General features: G+C 39.9%; 1 long non-coding RNA gene across 1 annotated transcript in view; it reads right to left on the reverse strand.

The window, feature by feature from the left end:
* LOC130146527 (uncharacterized) overlaps nucleotides 1-20859 on the reverse strand; it is a 29973-nt gene extending 9114 nt beyond the window's left edge. Inside the window, exon 1 of the long non-coding RNA XR_008820946.1 lies at nucleotides 20559-20859. This is a non-coding gene — a long non-coding RNA (uncharacterized LOC130146527). The remainder of the gene's footprint in view (nucleotides 1-20558) is intronic.
* Between the last annotated feature and the right edge of the window lie 2042 nt (nucleotides 20860-22901).

Here is a 22901-nt window from a genome sequence, read left to right on the forward strand (position 1 = left end):
TCTCTGGGGACTCACATATGACACAGATGCTCAAATAGGGCTTGCAAATAGGGCTTGCAAAAGCTGAAGACCATCTTTAGTACTGAGGTACAGCTAAGCTTCTACCCTTTCTGAAAAATGTCAAGAGAATTTATATAGATTAAGTGATGCCATACAGTGTTTAGGGATTTTCTGTAAGTCCCTAGCAACTGTATCTGTCTAACTAGGCAGATTCCATCCATGAGATTTGGGAAAACAAAACAACATAAAGAGAAAGGAGAATGGGCTGATGATGTTCTTGTTCATGCGCTTCTGCTTAGTCATTCATGGGTCTCCATCACAAGCACTGTGTGAGAGTAAAGACAGATCAGATGTGCTTTGGAGAAGTTTTGTAGGCACTGAGATGCTGCTGCTTTCTGCAGAGGCACATTTGATGGGGCTTGGGTCAGATTGGGTAGATGAAATACACTGGGGCTAAGTCCCAGCATGACAAATCCAATACTCTAAGCTTGCATCCTTTTTACTATCAGTAGGTAGTTTTTTCTGTTTATAATAGCACTGTCTGTCATACAGATTCTGAGGGTATGTAGTAAAGATGGAGCAGTTCAAGTTAAGAAGACAAAGACTTGTTCCTTTACTTTTATTCAAGCAAAATCTGGATGAGCCAGAGGGATTTTCCTTGAATGGATACTATCTGAAAAGTACTTTTTGCATTAAGCTGAAGCTATAAAAACAACAAAGAGCAAAAGGGTACAAATAAATAGCACAAATAAGTATTATTGAGGTTATAATCTCTCTTTCTTTACAGTTTGCATATATCTTGGTCTGGTGAGGAATAGAAATATCACAGAACCCCAATTATTCAGATAACCTGGACAACCTAAACAAACACCATTCCTAAAGAAACATTTGGCCTGGAGAAAGCAGTATTTTTTGCTTACTCAGCACCCAGAGCACTGTACCTCAGTGTCCATATGTGGAAGAACTGAAGCTGCAGCTATACCTATGAGAATTCTGGGACTGGAGGAAAATGATTTTTCATGTGCCCTCAACTTTAGAAATTGCTCCTGACCTTAATCCTGGATTATTTTCTCCCTCAGGGCATGCTGTAAGGCCCCTTTTCTACTTCACTCCTTTTCAGGAGTTGAGGAAAGGGATGGAAAGCAGGAATGAAGTATGGCTTGCTCGTTGTGTGATTACTGGGCATGGGGTGAAGGGAACGTTAAGGAATACATCGATTTGGGTACCTAAAGTCGTAGACTGGGTTCATATTAATTGTTCATATTAATTTCTATAAATAAACCCGAAAGATATACACTGAAAAAAATATTTGAAAGGAAATCACACTTTTTTGAGGGCATTTCCTTGACTAGAGTTTCAGTGGAGTTATGGCAAATGCTACTGCCTCACCCTGAATTGCCGTGTGGAAATATTTTCAGTATAGAAACTCAACAGCCAAAAGAATCTCTTTTCCAAGATCTTTTCAACATTACACAGAAACTATACACCTTTTCAAGATCTTTTCGACATTACACAGAAACTATACACCTTTCTCTGCTTTAGCAAAATAGAACTTCTTCATTATATTGTGTGAACCTTTTAAACACATTACCTAAAGAATTTACAGCAACTAAAACATGAGTCGTGGCAGCCTGTGGCAATGAGAGTCATGTTATCTCTGGGTGGTGTGAAAGAGAAGTGGTGCAACTGGCACTCAAGGGCTTCAGTTTACTATTTACTGTGTCTTATGCCAAGGTGGTACGACATAAAGCAAGCTGCCATTCTTTGATAGAAAGAGAATTAAGTTTTAATATTATAGAGTTGTCTGTTGAGGCTTGCGAAAAACAATATTTTGGATATGTTCTGTTCCTCTTCATAACAGCATCACTGTCATGCCTCTCGCTATGGTTTAGGAAGTAAGTGTGCTCACGATGTGCAGTTCCCCAGTATGATGGTTTAATAGTCAGAAAACATTCCTGTAAATATTCCTATTCATTAGTGAAGACATAAATGAACCATATAAATGGCCAAGAAAAACATATGTCAAGTATTGTATTAGATATTATATATATACTTTTGAAAGTTCAATGTAAGGAATTGCAATAAACCTAATACCACTCTCAGACAGCTTAAACTCCAGTTAAATTTTTGTGCAGTGGTGCTTTCTATTAACAAGTCATCTCTGAAGGTCTAAGGTTGGACGATAGGAGACGATAGGCCCAGGGATTTAGGTAAAATTTAGGTCAAATGAATGCATCTATAAAGCATGTTTCAGAAAACGTTCTAAAAAGTAAAATCAGTTGTAGTGCAATCTACAGCTCAGCAGATTATACACCCTATGTTTCACTAGGAGAAAGTAATCTGAAGAACATTTTTATTCAAAGGAGAAACTAAACAAACAGGAAAAAAAATTATATTCTAATGATTTGGAAAGCCCATTTTGGATCTTTTTTTTTTTTTTTAAGATCAAAATGCTGGTTTAAGATTTAGGGCTAAGACTTTTTGATTACGTTATTAAAATAAGAAATTAGTAATTAAAGTGGTGTTTAAAAATATGACGTCAAATGTTTAAAAGCCTTCATAACAAAGTATTCAGTGCTTTCAAAATAAGGAATTTCATTAAAAAGGAAAATATGAAACAAAAATATTGTGACTTTTTATTCTCCCCAGTCAGTCCTGTTTCTGGCTGAATTTATTAGCTGATTTTATCCAAAGTTCCCTGGTTCCAGTCCCCCCATAGTTCATTTACTTTACACAAAAACTTATTTGCCCAGCTCTAAAGCCAGCCTTAAATCTCACCTCCTTTGTAACTACTCCTTGGAAACAGACCAAATTTCTTTTGGTCTTGCAAGATTCAGAAAAGGTAGTTTGGTAGGTGACTGTATTCTCAAGACCTGTATTTTTCTTTTTTTTTCAAAGAAAAAATGTTAATGCTGTGATGTCTAGTCAGTGGTGTACAGATGGTGATAGTCAATGGGTACAGTTAATATGTTGCAATAATGTAATATTTCATATCCTGACCTTTGAAAATTGATGTCATATATATCCTGCACATAGCAAATGTAACTGTTCCATAAAGGTTGGAGGAGTTCCTGAAACATTTCATGAACATTATCAGTGTGGTTTCTGCACCCGCAAAATGAAGAGAGAGACTTTATGGAAAAGGATGATGCTTTCCAGAGACACTAATTATTTTTTGGTTTTGGTAGTCAAAATATAATGTATGAAATGGGCCTACTTTTTTTTTTTTCTTCTATTTCAGAAAGTAAGAAGCATGTTTTTTCAAAGTGTTTCAACTTGAGACTCACAAAACAGAGCCAGATTTTACAAGATTTTAAAGAACAGAATAATCCTAGGTGCTTTTTTCCTACAACGTTACAAATTTTTGGTTTGATTTAATCATGTGCACAACATTATAATGATCATCCCTTTACATGTACGGCATCAAGCATGCACATGGTGCTTTACATATACACCAAGGGCACTGCCTATTACCTATATATAACCCAATTTGGAGTGGTTCAGTATAGAAAGCAGAATCTGCTCCCGTGTTGGGGAGGTCTTGGCTCAGTTTCCCTGGACATACCTGGGCATTTCCACGTGGCTGATACATGTAAGCGAAAGCAGGTATTCTTACTGCTGTTCTTTCATCAGGATTCCTGAAAACAGAAAGGAGCCCCCCCCTCCCCCCCCAGTGCTATAGAAATAAGTTTTCAGGGACATGTTCAATCAATGCATCCCTAAGCTGACTTTGAGTCTCCCCCTCCCCTCTGCTTTCAACCCATGTAGCTGTTCTGGCTCTGTGTGCAGAACTACAGGATGTATTAAATTTGATTGTTAAAAAAAAGTCTTCTAACATCTTTTTCAGACTGATAAAAATAACATTTGATTCTAAACTAACTGAAGGTGAGTTAGTGGCAGAGGTACTGCAGCAATCCTCATAGAAAAGAAGTAATAATTAAATGCCTTTCAAACACTCGGATTCAAGCCCCAGAGCTACATCATTTAAAAGCTGTACTTCCTGAAGCCCATTATGAAGTACTTATAGAGACTGAATAGTAGTCAAACTAAGCACTGGCAGTCTAAAGTAAATGAAAATAATCAAAGGAAACAGCATAGCGTACAGTACAATTTATAGAAAGTCAGGATGAAAATAGGTGAGGAGTCAATGTATACACTAAATTATATACATTGGTGACTATTTAACATCTAGTGTCTGTCAAGTATTTGCTTTATTTACTGTGAAAGCTAAAAAGGAAAATGAATAATAAAATATTTAAGAGTCAGTGTAAATGGAAAAAATGTTTTCCCAAGACAATGGACTCCTCCAGCTATGTGGCAATGAAGCAGAGCAGAAACATTTATTTTCCAGGCAGAAGGCATCTCTTCTGAGATAAATTTCTGTGACAATGATCATAAAGTAGGCATACAATATAATTAATCTGAAGGTAACCTGCTTTTATACCTAGCGCACTGAAGGAGCAGCGGTGGCTGTTCCCTGTGGCCTGGCTCCCCACAGCCCGGCTGTCCTGCCCGAGCCCTGCTTCTGGCACTGGGCTCACTGCGCTTTGCAGTCTCCCTGAGAGCGGTGCTGGCTGAAAACGCCGCCTTCCTAACAGCAGTGATGTTTGCTGCGTGCGGGGTAGGGGGCACGCTTTGGCAGACTGCTTTTTCCTGTAGAAATCTCCTTTATTTGCTTCCTATGAATGAAAACCTTTGCTATGGAAGAAAAGAACCCTCTTTTCCAATGATTTTTGTAGGTGACTTTGCTTTTCCCCACAGTTATTTTTTATGTATGTATGTATTTTTATTTTTTATGTAACAGCTTCCCACCTGCCTGTTTGCCTCAGAATGATGCTCCCCCCAAACCTTCCAAACGCAACTGCAGCCAGGTTTTTAAACTCCCTCCCCATGCACCCCTTATGCTTTACTCTGGGCACAATCAGCACTTTGTTTTCCTCGTGACTTCTCACAGCTTAGGTCTCAACATCTTGTAGTCTCAGATTTAATGCCTTTTTGATGGTGCAGGCTGTTTGAAATCTCCCTGGCGTCCCCACCTTTCTCAGTGCTTCCTCTTTCTTAGTATTTCTTCAACATTTTTAACAATCCTTTTACAATTTATCATATTTAAATGTCAGCTCTGCCTAGGTTGTTTTGGTTTTTTTTAAAGGTCTAAACATGTATTTCTTTACCAATTTCAGAAATATTTAGTTTTGCCTTGGTAGTAATTCCCTTCCATTCTTCCAGGAAAACAGTCACTAACCTAAAAATGTAACTCGGTAAATGCAATTTTAATTACTGTATAAAACACTTAATTGGGATATTGTTACTAGGGAGTATTCAGAGTCAAATAAATAAGTAAATACAACCTGGTGACACTTGCAAAAATATGCAGGATAAACTCCAGGAACTCAGAATTAAAGTCTGATTATTAATAAATAACATAATGTACATAACATATAATGTATACATAATATACATATATATAACACATATATTAATAACATAAATTAAATGTCACCCCAGGCACTAGCTCCCTTGCTTGGGCAGGTCAGGCACAACTTGTCACAACTTCCCCTTATGATCTGAAGTACATGAGTACAGGTACTTGATGCTGGGACTATTTGATCTTAAAATGTCACTGAGGCTATTTGTGCCGGGTCATATAACTTCAAACAAAGTATTTTAAACTTTTCTCCCTCCATTCTTCTTATCAGATAAGTGGATAACTCTGTTATTGCTTACTGTAAAACCAGCAAACACTACTTTTCCTTTTATCTTAAATCACAGCTTTCCTAAAGTGACACTATTGTTTACTTTAAAAAAAGGATATTATGGATATGTGTACAATAATAGTAGTAATAAAACCTGCTAGACTGCCCAGAAGTGTCTTTAACACTGAATATTTTCATTACTATTGCTCTGCCTTATGGCCACAGTCAGTAAATGCAGAAATAGCTGGGGACTCTCACTACATCTCTGCTCCACTTCTACGTTTCATAGCTATCATTCAAGTTATGTTAAAACATTTCACGACAATAAGAGGACTCTGGCATTAGCTTATGCAACTTTAGGAGTCAATTTTTCAGTATTTGTAGCCAGATTTGTTTACCTGATTCAATCTATCGGCAACGTGCAGGTTTGTAAGAGCACTGGTATGGCAGAGGCAAGTACCCAGCCTGGCTCGGTTGGCCCTAGGGCCAGAGCCAGAGGTGGTGGATAGCAGTGCTGTAGAGAGAACTGGGGTAGCTCCTGCAAGCCAGCTCAGGGCTTGAAGGCTGAGGTAATTCTCTGTACCAATTACAGGTACTGGATGACCAAGCTGGACAACACTGCTATTCATAGCGTGGGTTTACCACCTTAGGTCTCAGTGACATCGGGGAGACAGTGCTGTTGGGTGAATTGCATTTGACACAGGCATTAAAACATTCAGAGGCATAAAACCAGGATAAAAATATCCCCATCTAGCCCAAAGGAATAAAAACAACTTGGGAAAAGACAAACATTCTGGTAAACTAATGGAGTCTGATATAAGGTGTGTTGCAATGGTACAGTGCATGCTATGCTTTCCTTAAAAATCAGGTATTTACATGTGATCGTCCAATTCGGACTCTTTATTTAAATTTGAACCTGTGTCTTGACTACATTCCTCTCCCATCATGTAAGACTCAACCCTTTTAAACACAGTAATATATCTCAGCCCTAGGTGAAACCAATCTCTCAACTTTGGCTGAAAATCAGAGGTGTAAGAAGACAAATGTTTGGTTAGATTATGATTACTGCCTGTATAACTGAGAACACAGTGAATTGAAGATTGTTACATAAGTAAGGGTAAAGAAAAGGTCCCCATATGCATTTTATCTTCATTTAAGAAAACAAAACCTAAACTACACTTGAGGCCACTGGAGGTGAGCCTTGCAAATCTGAATTAATTTACAGGAAGCTCAGGAAAGCAAATGTGGGCTGTTGTAGTCACCCTTACTTGTTGTTTGAAATTTTCCACCTATTTAGATAGGAAGAAAAAGGAAAAACAATCACACCAGTTCAGCTCTTGCCGACTTATTATTTTCATGGCACTCACTGACTATATTTCAAAAGCTGCACAGACTGGTTGTATCTACACAAGGGAGAACAGAAGTTTAAAACAGTCATTATAGTGCCAGGCTAGATCTTCCTTTCCTGAGTGGCACAGAGGATGGCCAGAAAAGCCCTCCCTCCCCCCCGAGATATCTGAAGAAACAGTACTCTGCAGTTCCTCATAATCACATCTTTTGTTTTGTATTACTGTGGTTATAATTATTATTTCCACGGAGCCCAGGAGGCCTAAGCAAGGATGAAAATCCTATTCTGTACCTCCAAACAGATATTTGGAAAGACAAATCTATTTCCAGAGAAAATTGTATTTGAAAGATGAGAAAGGTTGTTTTCAATCCTGGTGAGTGAGCAGGTGAGCATACTCAAATAAGCCCTCACAATTAAACGATTATTCAACTCAAACAGGTGTTTTCCAGGCAAATAAAGAAACACGTATATTCACATCAACATAGGGAGCCTTGGTCTACCTCCTGCTTCTGAAAATTTGGCTCTATGTACATGGAAGTGGAAAACAACAGCTGTGAAGGAGGGAATTTGGAGTACACATGAACACCAGACCCAGCTGTAGATTTGCATTCTTTAACATCTGGTGCTGAGTAGAGACTGGGGAATTCTGTGACAACATGAGATTTTATGCATTTGTCAGCTAAATCTAGCATTTCTCTTTGGGACATTTGCATGGATGAGGTTGATCTCAGAGAGCTGTTTTAAGCCAGAACAAAATAAAGGAAGAGGATTGTTTCTGATTCGGGCTCTCAATTTGTATGCAGAGCTGGGAGGTTGCATGGAGCTTGCCTTGAATCTGTTCTGCCAAAAATTTGCAAGATAGCTTCCACAAAACACCAACATGTTTGATTTCAGAAGTACTGTGGCTTGAGGCTCCATTAAAGCCTTTCGGTGCATAATTAAAAAGGTTAAGAGTGTGTGCCTGTGTACGTGTGTAGGTGGGGAATTCAGCTAAAGGAGAGAGACCAATACAATTTAAAAAAGGGATTTTCAACACTTCTCTGAAGATTATTGAAATATCACAATAAACCCAGATACTCAAGGAAAAGAAGGTTTGTGACCATATGACACAGTCCCTTGAACAGAAGTAATTCTGCCCTTATGTTTGTAATTTTACCTCATTCCATTACAGCTGATTTTTGTTTGAGATGATAAAAAGTCTTGTGCCTTATGCGAAGCCAGTTTGTATCACCATGGTTTACATGCAAACAAAGGAACAAGAGTTTGAGTACCAAAGACATTACACATCATTATACATTGTAAATCCTCAGGTGCTCTTTTTAGGATTATTGCTATGTATTGTTGGACACTACACATTGTAAAACAGCATTGCAAAATTAAATCAGATCACTAATTAATGGAATTTTATTTTAATCTGTACTGCTTGGTAACAATGGCATTCTTAAGACAGGAGCTAGTTAATTTGATTTTAACTGGATTCTTCTTTATATGCCACCAGGATAAACACAAGACTTCACATGAAAGCATTTAACTTTTCTTCCTCATAACTGTGGGTACTCAAGAGTGGGTGTAGGCTGAGGCTGGATAAAGATGCTGTGAAGTCTGTGGCTGCGACCTTTCCACCTTAGACATCTGAGAGCACACATTGTGCAGCAGATAGTGCTAATGAACACTGCCTTTTCCTGAGGAACTCATGCTTCACAGTCCCTGCTCTGGCATATTGCATAATCTGGAGTGGTGTAAAAATGATTGACAGTGCAGAAGATGAAATAAGCCTTCCTCCTTCCTTCCTCATCTTCCTCTCAGATAGGCTGCTTGAACTGATTTTGTTTTGGGGTGACCTTTGTTCCAAGTGATTCTTGCACCAAAAGGAATGCAAAGAGCTTTTTACAGCTGCTGGTCACAGATCATGTATGTGGACTCAGATATCCACCAACAGGACCATTTTTATGATGTTGCCTAGTCTCCATTACCTGCACACACTAATGAAGTTTGACCCATTTTCAGGTACAGTGATTTAACAAGGTCTTGTGTTAGAGTTTGGGTGTCGATTTTTTTTTTTTTTTTTTTAGTGGAAAGTGCTATCATGCTTTTGCCATGAATATATGAAGAAATACCCTGAACTGCTTCAGCTGCCAGTTGTCTCTCTGCAAAGTAATCCTTGTGCTACACATGTGGTGGGAAATGTTTCTGTAATACAGCCCCTCATTCCTTTAATTATGGCTTATTACCCCATGAAGGATAAAAAAGAACTAAAGCTCTTAAATATACCTTGTTAATGACAGCTGTAAATGTACATATTACTTTAACAGTGCTGTGATTGAGTCTGGTATGCTGACTAAAGGTCCACAGTTTTCTAAAAATACACTCCTGTAACTTTGAAACAGACACAGGTGGAAGTTTACCTGAAGAAAACAGGCTTTGCTGACAAGTTGTGGCTGACAAATGGTAACCCCCAATTTCTGAGAAATTCTTGGTTATAAATCAGGTGTGAGAGAAACCTTACTCCCTTGAGATGACCGCCAAGATTTTGCTCTGGATACAGATGCAGCTTCTTAAAGACAGAATGTTATTTACAGCCTATAATATACCTGCTATTTTTTATAATGCCTCTCAACAACCAAATAATAGAAATATTTGTTTATATTAGAAAGTGTTGTGTTGTGTGTGTCTGTCCATGCATGTGAATGTAGCCCTTGCATGTAATCCTCAACATGTGTGTGGCCATGATAGGTGCTACTCTGGTCATGTAATCAATTAAGTCAAGGCTCACCCTAACACTCAAGCCCCAGGGTGTGCACCCATCAACCTTTCTAAAACTGGAGCACTAGATTACACCTAGATGACACACCTAAGCAAGGGACTGGCATTAATCTCGTGCTAGAGTGAAATCATTCCAGGCAGTCTGTTTTGGATTTCCAAATGGGCTGTATTTCCAATTGTTCTAATGTGTTAATTCACTTGGTATCCATTTCCTTCTGTCAGCTGCTTTTGGGAAATAAATCATGCATTGTTGTTTTAGCTTTGTTCATCCTATTAAAGGTTTAGGAAATGCAGCTGAAGATTATCTGGAGTTTTGTATGGCAGGGGTTGACCTGCAGCAATGGGACAATCATCAATCACATCTTTAAAGAGTCGCAAACTGCAAAATGCTTATTCATTTTATTTTCATTCTGCAGCATAGTATTTAAAAATGTTTTCCACCATTCATGCAGAGAGGTAAAACCAAACGTGTAACCTGAAGAATTTTATTTAAAAAGTCCATTTCAGTGTATAAATGTCATCTACCCAGTGAAGGTGGATATACCAATAAACTACAAATTCCACATTTACCAGCTGCACATTAGAAGCCTTCTCCATTCCCTTCTTGCTTGGTTGTAGAGATTAAATTGACAATGCCATGATGATTTGCGTGTGCTTTCATAGTGCTGATGTTAGGCTAGGTGCGGAGTGGGGATGGATGTAATGCTTCCATCCCACAGCATCTGCCAATACTGGACTCACAGAAGAGCATTGTCCAGAAGGAGCCTAGATTACCCCAAATGCTGCTCTCACTCAGCTCCACAGTGCAGCCTTCACCTGTGATTTGTCAAGACCTGTCCCCTGCTTCCCAATATGATATTAAAGACGGCAGTACCTGTATCCTCTAATTCACCTGGGTGAGAGGCACTACTGTTAACTGGTTCTGACTGAGTTTAGAAAGCAAAGCTCACTGGGTTGCCTCTGATTCCTGCTTAAGAGCTGGAAAAACTCCCATGAGAGACAGCTCCTGTCTAGTAACCTATTAATTGGCAGCAGTAGCCTTCCCTGCTTTTCCCAATCCCTCCACCCCTTCCAGAAATTTGCATTTTTTCTTTACATATCTTGCTCAGTTTCCTAGCAAGCATTTCAAATCTAGTATCTTGTGATTATTCCAGCAACTAATTTTTAGAAATGCCTAGGCATCTTTGATCCCTGGTGTTCTGGCTGTGTTGGTCGTGTCAACTTTTTGCACTGTGCTGTGGGCTAACCCCATTGCAGCACACAGTATAGTGTTACTTGCACCCATACTTACCCTTCTCTCCAACCACAATTAGATCATCTCAAAATATCTGTACTGCTCAGAGGCTCTAGATCTGATGTGAGGGTTCATAGATTAATTTAGCACAATTGCTTTACCTTGGGATTTAAACAAGCTACTAATTTAACAGCCCTGAATCTTTCTCGCTGTCCCTGTGCTGAAGTCCTATGTTTCCCATAGGGTGTGCGGGAATAAAGAATATATAAAAAGAAAAAGAAGCATGAAATTCTTAGCCTTTCAGCCCTTCATTTCCCTGTGACTTTCAGACTGTTCTGACTTGCACACTGGAGAGACTCAGAGTTATTTTTTTCATGAGAAACAGATTGAATGCGCAGGTTTTCATTGATCTCAGTGCAAGTGAAGTTCACCTCTCTGAAGAATCCCCGAAGAGTCTAACACATGGTGCCAGGTGTAGTCAGGACCTTGTACTTGAGTTTGTTCTCTCCTGCACCTCCGTTCTCCTCAGCAGGTGGTGGAACGACCTCTTGATTTTCCTTTATTATGCTTTTAAGTGTTGCAAATGATTTTGACCAGTCTGGCGCTTCTTTAACTTAAGCCACCAAAGTGGAGCCCTGAGATACCCTTTAATCCTGAACTGAGAGCTGAGTGGGAGCAGAAGCTGCTTACATGACAGCAGGAAAATCCATTCTCTGAGAAGGAATTCTCTGTAGCTGCATGTGGCATTGCCTGAACACAGTCCTCACCAGCACTGATGTAATGCACAAATCTGAGCTGGGCCAAAAACTTGCACCCTGTGCACATCTGAATTTCTATTTTCCAACAGTGCTTCACAGGAAGTGTAAAAAACCCCTTCCCGTGGGGGTGCTGGTGACTCCAGAATGGCCCCACATGCCTTGGGCGGGCTACATCATGTGCCTGGATTTTTGCTGGTGTCTGTGGGTAGCTCATATTTTCCTTGCTGTTGAAGAGTTGCCAGCTGCACATCTGCAAGATACTCCAGGGAGAAATGGACCACAGTTTGGTTTTCGTAAATAACCTCTCAAATCCAAGATTTGTGAAAGAAAATGCTGTCAATGCTTTTACTTAAATTCTATCCTTATTTTTACAGCTTAGTTCAATTTTAACAACAACAAAAAAAGTCTTGCATTCACTGTAACATGGATTAGTGTGGTCCCACTGAAGTCTGTGCAATTGCATCAAATATGCCAGTAGAGAATTTGGCCCACAAAAGGCAAAGAAGCCTTGATAAAGCCATGCTCTCAATGTGAACATTAATTTTCCTTATTGCTTGTACCAAGAGATCATTTTCTCTGGTCAGAACTCCAAATGCAACTTTTACTATCAAGAATATTGTTTTAAAATAGAAAAATAAAGAGTAAATGATCATAATTTTCAATAACTATACTGCTATAGCCTTAATTTTCAAGGAAAAACATTATCAAACTCAATTTCAGATAACGTTCTATTATGTGCAAACCACTGTTGATATAATAACTTCTATTTTAGGTTGCTAGCAAAGAGAAGAACAATGTGACCCATTTAAAAACTGGCTCACAGAAAAATATTAGCAAGCCATTTATCATTTCTGTTTAATTTCAGTGATAAGCACCATTTCATAGAAACATTTCTTTGTTACAAAACTAACAGTAGCATAGGACGTATTTGACCATAAGACATACACTTTGCAATGGTACTGAGAAATGGAGTTTGTTGCCAATTGTTTGGAAAAGAAATAAAAAAAGGAAAATGCTCACCTTCTTTGAATTCTGCAGTAGATGGAGCCTGCATTTTTTGAAATCTCTGATTAATGGGCAAATCACATTCACACAGCTGGAGTGCTGCAATGGCTGGATACAGGCTCTTTGGGAAGGGCAGGACAGAATGGTAAGAAGGGCAACTTCTTTCTCTGAGAAAGAAGTAGGAATGCATGGAGCTCTGCCATGAGCCAGCTGAGAGCTTATGGGTCTGGGCTGGCTGGCAGACCCATGTGGGTGACATTGATGTGGGTGTCTGCTACAAACTCCCTGATCAGGTAGAAGCAGCAGATCAGTCCTCCTTCAAATAACTGGAAGAAATCTGTTCACTAGCCTAGGTCCTCACAGAAGTCATTAACATCCCTGATCTCTGCTGGAGAAGCAACACAGCAGGGCAAAGGTTTCCAGGAGGTTTCTGGAGTGCATTGATGACAACTTCCTGATACAGATGACTGAGAAGATGAAGAGTGGAAATGCTTTGCAGGACCTGATTTTTACAAAGAAGAATGGGTTGGGAATGTGAAGATCAGGAGCAGCCCTGGCCACCATGACCGTGCAGTGGTGGAGCTCAGGATCCTGAGAGAAGACAAATAGCAGGTTAAACAACCCTGGACACCAGGACAGCAAACGTTGGCCTGTTCAGGGACCTGTTTGGAAGAATCCCATGGGAGACCATCTTGGAGAAGAGTTCAGGAGAGCTGGCTGATTTTCAAGGGTCATCTCTTCCAGACTCAAGAGTGGTCTGTCCTCACATGCAGGAAGTGACACAAAAAGTGGGAGGAGGCCTGCATGGATGAACAAGAGGCTCTGGACAAAACTCAAAGATAAAAAAGGAACATTCAAGAGGCTGAAGTAGGGCTAGGTGATATGGGAGGAATATAGACACACTGCTGAAGCATGTAGGGACCAGGTTAGGAAAGTCAAAGACCTCCTGGAGCTGAATCTGGTGAGGGATGTTAAGAGCAGCAAGACAGTTTTCTACCGGTGCATCAGCAGCAAAAGGAAGGCTAGGAAAAATGTGGGCCCACTGCTGAATGGTGGCAGAGGATGCAGAAAAGGTCAATGTACTCAGTGCTCTTTTCTTGTTGGTCTTTACTGGTAAGACCAACCTTCTGGAATGCCAGGTCTTTGAAACACATGGAAACATCTGAAATAAGGAAGAAGTACCATTGTTGGAGGAGGACTAAATTAGGGAACATTTCAACAACTTGGATGCGCACAAGTCTGTGGGACCTGATGGGATGCAACAACTGCTGAGGGAGCCAGCCAGTATCACTGAGAGGCCACTCTTGATGATCTTTGAAAGGTCATGGCAATCAGGGGAGGTTCCTGAGGACTGAAGAAAGCGAATGACACTCCTTTCTTCAAGAAGGAACTACAGGTCAGTCAGCCTCACCTCATTCCCTGCAGAAGGGATGGAATAAATAATCCTGGATGCTATCTGCAAACACGTAACATACAGAAGGTGACTGGGAGTAGTCAGCACAGGTCTAGGAAGGCAAAATCATTCTTGACCAACCTGGTAGCCTTCTGTGGCAAAGTGACTAGTCTGGTGCATGAGGGAGAGCAGTGGATGGTGTTTGTCATGAGTTTAGCAAGGTTTTTGACACTGTCTGCCAAAATATCCTCACTGGCAAACTGATGAAGTACAGACTGGGTAAGAGGACAGTGAGCTGGACTGAAAAGTGGCTGAACTGCTGGGCTGAAAGGGCTGTGATCAGCAACACAAAGTCCATCTGGAGGCCACTTGCCAGAGGTGTACACTGGGGATCGATACTGGGGCCAACATGGTTTAAAAACTTCATAAGTTACCTGGACAGTGGGACAAAATGCACCCTCAGCAGGTTTGCAGATGATACAAGTCTGGGAGGAGTGGCTGCTCTGCCAAATGTTTGTGGCTTGAAAAACAGGCTGACAGGAGCCTCGTGGAGTTCAATAGGGTGCTTTCCAGCTGGTTGACCCCACAGCTTCTACTGGTACCTGTAGTTGTTTCTTTCCAGGGACAGGGCTGAGCATTTCCTTTCATTGAACTTCATGGGAAATGCTCAGCCCTCCCCCTGGAAAGAAACAACTACAGGTACCAGAAGAAGCTGTGGGGTCAACTAGCTGGACAGCACCTCCAATAAAAAGGGCCCGAGGGTTGTTCACCAAGCTGAATGTGAGCCATAAATGCCCCCATGCAACATAGAAGGCCAACAAGCCTCCTGGGCTGACTAGGAGGAGTGTTGCCAGGAGGCTGAGGGAGGTGATCCTGCCCCTGTACTCAGTACTGGTGAGGCTACACCTGGAGTGCTGTGTCCCCTTCTGGGCTGTCCAGTCCCAGAGAGATGTAGAGCTACTGGAGAGAGTCCAGCACAGGGCCATGAAGACGGTTAAGGGACTTGAGCATCTCTGCTACGAGGAAAGGCTGAGAGAGCTGGGACTATTCAGCCAGGAGAAGAGAAGGCTCGGGGTATCTCATCGATGTGAATAAATACCTGATGGAGGTGAGTAAAGAGGGTGGAGCCAGGCTCTTTTCAGTGCTTCCCAGTGACAGGACAAGAGGCAACAGGGAAAATGAAATACAGGAAATTCTCCTTAAACATAAGAAAAAAATGTTATTTACTCTGGGGGTGCTCAAACACCGGCACAGGTTGCCCAGAGGATGAGAGATGGAGTGTCTGTCCCTGGAGATATTAAAACCCCAGTGGGGCATGGACTTAAGCAATCTGCTTTAGCTGCCACTGCTTTGAGCAGGGGATTTTGACTAGATGATCTCTAGAGGTGCCTTCCAAGCTCAGCCATTCTGTGAAATCATTGCTCATATAATAAAACAAAAAGTGCTGTCCCTGTAGGAAGCTCCATTTTATAGGCATGGGTGCAATCATGCAAGTTCTGCTGTTAGTAAATTCTATTAGAAAGAAATCACCTATAGACTTGCAGGGTGTAGGATCCTGACATCCAGAGAGACAGCAGTGACCTTCTGGGACCTGGTTCTGGGGTATATGTGGGATGCTTTGTCACTCCACACCAGCTGCATTACTTAGAGGTGGGCTGTCCCATCCCCACGTAAGGAGCACAGTAAGCATCACAACCTTGGTCCGCCAGTATACTGGAGAGGAGTGAGCTGCTGGAGGGGAGCAGTTGGCTGTGCTGGCACGGCAGCAGCTGGGGAGCCCTTCTCTCAAGGAGAACCCGCAGCTGATTTTTCCAGCCTACTTTCTAGACCTTTTGTGCTGATCCCACAAAGCATGATGGGAATAGAGCAGGGCTGGGAATATGTGTGAAAAAATATCTCCCCCAGCCTTTTAGGTACTGAACAGAAGGGATATGTAACAGCATGACTTTTGCACCAATTCCACAGAGATAAAACCACTTCTGAAAGCAGTTTTTTTGGTTGTTCAGGAAAACTAATTTTCCTCCTAGGTTTGAATTAGACAAGGTCATTTTATTTTTTCTTCAGATTCCTATTATTGTTACAATTATTATAATTGATGAATCATTTTGAACAGCAAATATATGGAGCAAACTATACTTTTTTTTTTTTTTTTACATCATCCTTTTAATATTAAGTTTTGGCCTGCATTTTTATTAAATGAGGAACCACCACTTACTCTGTTTAGGACTGATGTATTCATGAGTCTTATTTTCGGTGGCTATGAGGGAAACACAACATTTTAAAGTGGATTGAGGTAGTCGATCTCTTCCCTAATGCATTTTTAATGTATGAGACATGGTAAGGACCAGAAAAGCATTCTGTCCTCTGCAATACAATTTGACAACAAAAAAACATTTTAGAAAGAAAGATAAAACCAAGCGAACAGGATGTATGGAAGAGAGAAAGAAACAGCCATCCTATTAGTCTCCAGTTAGCTAATTTTATTGGGGTTTCCAGCATACAATAAACAAATATGATAACTGGTGGGGGGATGAGGATGTTGTGATATTAATAAGAATGTAATTCCATAAGAAACTGTTTTTTGATTATAGCTAATAGTATTACTGAAATGAGGCTAATGAAGGCAATCAATCTTATATACTATTTTTTTGTAAATCTGATTCTCAAAGCATTTCTGATAGAAAAAGGAAATTTTTCTTCTCCTCCCAACAGTCCCTGCTGATATGAGAAGTCCTGATGAAAACAATTGACAAGCAGTCTGAGGATTAAATAAAATTCTGTGGCTGCACTTCTATTCTGCCTTGTGTCTGTAGTTCCTCTCTCATGACAATGTCTTTGCAGCAACATTTTCTTTCAGTAAGAAAAGTGCTACAGTGCGTCTGGAGCACAGTTATAGATCTTATTGGTGTGCTAACAAACTCTAGCTGCTATGAAAGTTACCTTTAGTCTTGCGGACTTGGATACTGTTAACAAAGGCTTTTGCTGTGTTATACCTTTGGGTGTTTATGTAATTAGCTGGGCTGCACTGCACCCCATACTGCTTGGTTTCACTGGTATTAGCGCTGGAGTAAACTAAAATCAGGTAAGCTTCACTGTATTTACCCATTCTGTGGGAACACTGCAGACTGCAGTGCATCTCCATTTCTTACCGTCTTCTCTTCCCATTCCAGCCTGCCTTCATCTAAGTAATCAAAACCCAGCTTCATTTGGCAGATCCCTGAAAACTCAGAGATGAATACTTTTCCCCTCTGTGTCCCTTGCCTGTTTCATTATCCATTTTCCTGGGAAGGGACAATGTGATTTAGAATATGTATCTTTATAGCATTTGGAAGAACACCTATTTCTTCATAGAAATGTCATGGGATATATTTTAAAACACAGACATTTAAGAAAAACTGGAAGTACTTTTACTTTGCTTTGCTTCTTCTTACAAGGGAATGTCTACAATGAAATGACTAATCTTGTGAAAAAAATTGTGGATACTAATGTGTGACCACCATTCTTGGTAGACTGTGAAGAGAAGATGCCCTACATATTTATCTCCTCAAGCTCAACACCTTCTTCTCTAGGATTCTGGAAATGTGTATTCTAGCAGAGGTTGCTGTCTCTGTCACCATGCTGATTTAAGTCAATGGCAGTAACCTTTCTGATGTCAGTGAGGCAAGATAATATCTTGTGTGAACAGCCAGTGCTCACATCTTTCCTCGTCTCAGGAACCTTGCTGATATGTGATTTAATACCTTACACGTCCAACCTCACCCAAATACACGAGTGAGCACACATATGTGACAGGAAGGGGATACGAAGGTGAAGAAAAGGATGTGAATATAAAGCTGGATTAAAGGTAAGGCATTATGTACTAGATCATACCGCCTATTTTTCTGTGCAAGGCTTTTTCCTGGATCTCAGTTCCAAGCAGCTGCTGAGGCTAGCGCCATGAAGCACAGGAGATTATGGGCAAAAATGTATTTGAAATATCAGATGCTTGGAATAGCGGAAGTCTTGTCTCAGCTTGATGAGAACAGTCTGAGATATGGCATGGACTGGAGAAACACCAGCAACGCAGCAAACAAGACAATGGGTACTGGTTAAAAAAAAAGAAAAAAACATGTTGATTTTGTTTTGTCAGAAGAGAAACTTTTTTTAGTTAGATTCCTGACTGGTTATTTGTATTTGAGGTTTCTTACGAAAACCACTTACCACAGAGCAGGTTAGATCCTTGCACTGTTGTGCTGTCATAACTGTAAATTCATTAATGTTTCACTGAACTGTTTTAATGCCATTAGATTGCCCCATGTCACATGTGTTGTGCCTATGAATGCTGTCTTTGTCTCCCTGCTTAGCCTGGAAGGTGAAAGGCGCTGGAATTGAACTGATTTTTTCAAGCCAAGAATCTTTGCAATCATAAATAAAACAAGCCCCTTCAGCTTAACATTCATTGCCTCCTTTCTCATTTAGAAACAGATGTCAGCACAAGGAGAAAGCAGGTGCAGACTGCCTCTTTCAGCTGCTTTTGAAGGAAAGCAGGAAGTGAGTAAGTCACTGGGACATGTGTTGTACGTATCTTTGGAAAAGCATTTATAACTTCTAGATACATTTCTGCTAATGAGTGTGTGAGACGCCAGCTCTTTGGAAGTTACAGTGTGCACTGCTGTGCTCTCATCAGCTCTGATGGATGCAGTTTGTATGGGAATATAATTTAAACATGAGGATATGAAGAATGATTTATTAAATTACCAGAGAAAGTACTCAAGAAAAAATGCCTAATACCAGAAAAAATGTCTGCCTTAGTGGAATGCTATTAGAAGTAATTTTTTATAAACTGGAAACCCACAAATGGATGCTCTCCATACATTGTGGAATTGTCTGAATCTGCATATAAATACCCTGAAGTAGTAGTTGTAAAATATTATCATTTATGACAAACAGTATCTTAACTCCTGAACCTAATGAAGGCTGCAATCTTATTGTTGCCAATCATATTATTGCTGTTAAAGTGAACAGAAATGCGGTCTGAGAGCATGTTATGTTTGGGTGTGGGGTGAGAATCTGAATGCTGCCATTTTCCCCTAGGTTATCCAACTCTGACACAAAACATTGTCTTTTTTCAATGAGGGCAAGATCAGACCCAGTATGATCCATAGTCTCTACAAGATGCCAGACCAAGGTGGGCAGAAGGGAATAAACAGTGCAATAGCCTCTCTTCCCTCTCTTTCCACATCTGTCAAGCAGACCTGGTTTGATGTGGGTGGCAATGTGCTATTCTTTGTGAAAAGCTGGCACAATGCACCCTCATTAGCAGAGCATGCCCACTTTTATTTGCCGCTCTTGCAGTACCTCATTTTAAACACCACACTGCAGGGATTTTGTAGAGTCTCTGGGATTTTAACTATGAAAGGAGAAGTTTTTCTTGTAAACTCCTACAGCTTCCTGGGCTTGATGCACTGCATTGTCTGGCATGGATTTCACTTTCCCTGTGACACTGAAAAAGCACTAGCCCTCCTGTCAGAGAACAACTTGCTTCAGTGCTCTAGGCTAGCAGAGCAGCTCTGTGATAAACAAGCTTTTAATTTTGTATTTCCACACTTTCAGTTTGTAATTTGCAACTTGACAAAGCTGTGTGTCAATGACTGTGCCAAAAGCTCAGCCCCAAACAGAGACACTAAAAGAAATGTGAGGGTAGGAGAGAAAGTGCTCATGGGAAGTGCACAGAAGAATTGTACTGTTAGAAGCTTTGTAGATGCTTTGATTTAGTGCCATTAGTCTTACTGCTACAGGCCTTCTACTTGTTAGTAATGTAGACAGTCCAGGAAAAGTCCCAAGAGACTATGAATGACGCCTTTCAACCTGCAAAGTATCTTCTGCCTCTCTGAATTCCAAGGAGGGATCTGCCAAAGCCCAAAACATCTGGGGACTCATGAGGAGCCTGCCCTTTCATATAATAACATTTCTCTGGAACGAACTGTTGCTTAATCAAAGTACATAGGTAGCCAATCTCACGGAGCATCAGATTTGCAGAAAAAAGCCCCGCTGGTTCCTTCAATATGACCCCAGCTCAAGCATGTCAGGTAGAACTGCCAGAGATGGTCCATCTTCTGCGTGAAGGGAATACCCAGTGCTCAAATGTATCTTAACGAACCCAAGACAGAGATTTTCAGTGCCAAAATGAGATTTTTAAGTGCTAAGCAGAAATAATAATACTAATAGAATTTAGGAGAATTTCAGTTCATTATAAGAAAAACCGATCCACAGCTGGGATGCAAAAATAAGCTATTTCAGAGAAGGTGCTTGCACACATTTAAGCACTTTGGGAAGCAGCACAAGAACATAAAGAGCAGAGGACCTTTTCTCCTTTTCTGCTTACCTGACAGTTGTCTTGTTCCCTGAAACCTTCACAATAATCCTTAAGTACTGCACTGTCTCCTGGTGCGTTTCCTCTGTCCCTTTCCCAGATGAAGAGACGCTGAGCTTATCTGCTTTGCTGATGCAGATACAACAAAGCACACTATGCTACGAACTAACTCCCTTCCTGTGGAACAAACATTAGGAAGCAGCTGAAGAGATATTTAAGAGTCTCATGTTTCAGTGTAAACCAGAAAATACTGTTTCCAGAGTCTTAAACAAGTGGGTGGAGACTGGGAAATTCAAAATCTTATAGGAAAAAATAAAAAAAGCTTATACGGAACATTTCTTCTTAGTGAAGAAGTCTTCTCTGATGCGGTCCGTCTGTCCCGCCCCCCCCCCCCGTCTCCCCCCCGTTTTCATATCAAACTTCTGTATATGACTGTATTACAGGACATTGATAAAATAGTAGAGTCACGGTTAACTTACTGCGTGGAAATCTGGGGCATTTTGGGCAAAGATTTCATACGTAGTGTGTGAAAGGATTTTTATTTTTAATGGCAACTGTTTGAAGTTGTTCAGTGGCTTGAAAAATTAGCAGTCCCTTTGCATTTGAATATGAACATTTCTGTGTCTGTGTAAGATCTCAGTTCTTTGAGGCTGGGGTGATCCTTTTTAGAACACATCCAATCTAAGTCAGGCATTACTACATTATTTTTGATGATATTATCATCCTGGAAGATTACTTATTCAAGAAATCAGTGTTCAGTGTTCCTGCCCTGAACCTTTAAATCAGAACAAAATCAGTTTCTTCTTCCTAGTTATCTACACTGAAACATGATTAATGAATGGTAAAATCTAAATCTGAATGGAAATATCTCCTGTTCCCTAGGTTGCAGTTGAACCGTTTTGAATTGCAGAACTGAGGATGTGAGCTGTGTCTTTCTAGCAGCATTACAGTGTTATCTCACACTGTCATCTATAATTTACTGCCTGGTCTCACTTTAAATACTTGCTCCTTCATAATTATTATCTGCAGTTGACCACTGGACTTTGAAACTGCAAACTGCTTTGCCATATCTTTTGCTTCCTGCTGTATATACTTTGAAATCATACGGTTTGTTTTCTATTGCTAAGATTACAAGTGACATGACTTGAGAGGAAAAAGGTAGAAAAAATGGAATGAAAATAGGGAGCTCTTTAATTGCTGTAAGACGTGACAAAGTGTCACAAATCTGCAACTGAAAAAAAAAAAAGAGCTGTTGTACTTAGAATCTGGTGCTGATTCAGTGGTGCATAAAAAATAATTAGAAATAAAACCCGTAATAAGTGGAAAAAAGAGTAAACAAATACTGATATGAAGTAGAAATTGTAGACTATAAAAATATTGATGAATGCTTCAGGGAAAAATCCATAACCAGGTTTCACACAAATAAGTAACAATTTTCTAACTACATTAGTTAGAAAAGAAAGAAAAGAAACCCAAAGTCAGTTACTGGCTGAGACTGTGCATTTGTTAATGTTGATAAAGAAATAAAATATTCATAAATATTTTGGGGATAGAGGAGTCTGATCTGCTTACATCATATGTGGATAAAGAATTTTGCAGTTTATTAATAGCCAAGTCATATTATATAATATCATAAAACTTAGATTTTTAAAAATCTTGGTTAAATCTATGTACTTACACTGTACAGTTGTACAAGAATTGGCTAAGCAGATCTTCAGTCTTTTATGCAAAATTTTAACAAATCCAGGAAAATTTTACAAGACTTAAGGAATTTGAACATTTTGTAAATATTGAAGAAAACAAGAGAGAAATGAGGTAATTAAAAAGAAAAAAACACTAATGTGAATCTTCAATGTGCAGATAAAAAAAAATGAATGAGAACACAGAGGTGAAAACAAGAATTACAGAGAATTCTGGTGTCTGTATTTTTAATGTGGAAAATATGCAGAAAATAGCTAAAACCATGATATCCTGGTCTTAACTCTCTAGTAAGTGCTAATGAGCTCCTCTTGTTTAGACCACACAGAGGTGATGAGACTAAAGTGGGTGAGTACATTAGGGAAAACACACAAAGTAATAAAGGCTCTTCCGTCAAGGCAAACAAGCATAATGTCAACCAGTGGCTAGATGTTAGAACCAAGTAATTTCAAATTAGAATTGGGTACCTATTAGTTAACATTGAAAGGGATTAACCACTAGAACAAACTGTCAAAGTAATGGATTCTTCATTTCTTGATGTCTTCAGGTCATGCATTTCTGGAAAATGTGCTGTGGCAAAACACAAGTTATTACTTATTGATAGCCAAATAATTAACTTAATACATGAGTAACTGCATGAAATGTAATAGCTTGTGA

This window comes from Falco biarmicus, chromosome 3, assembly GCF_023638135.1.
Source record: "Falco biarmicus isolate bFalBia1 chromosome 3, bFalBia1.pri, whole genome shotgun sequence".
NCBI lineage: Eukaryota > Metazoa > Chordata > Aves > Falconiformes > Falconidae > Falco > Falco biarmicus.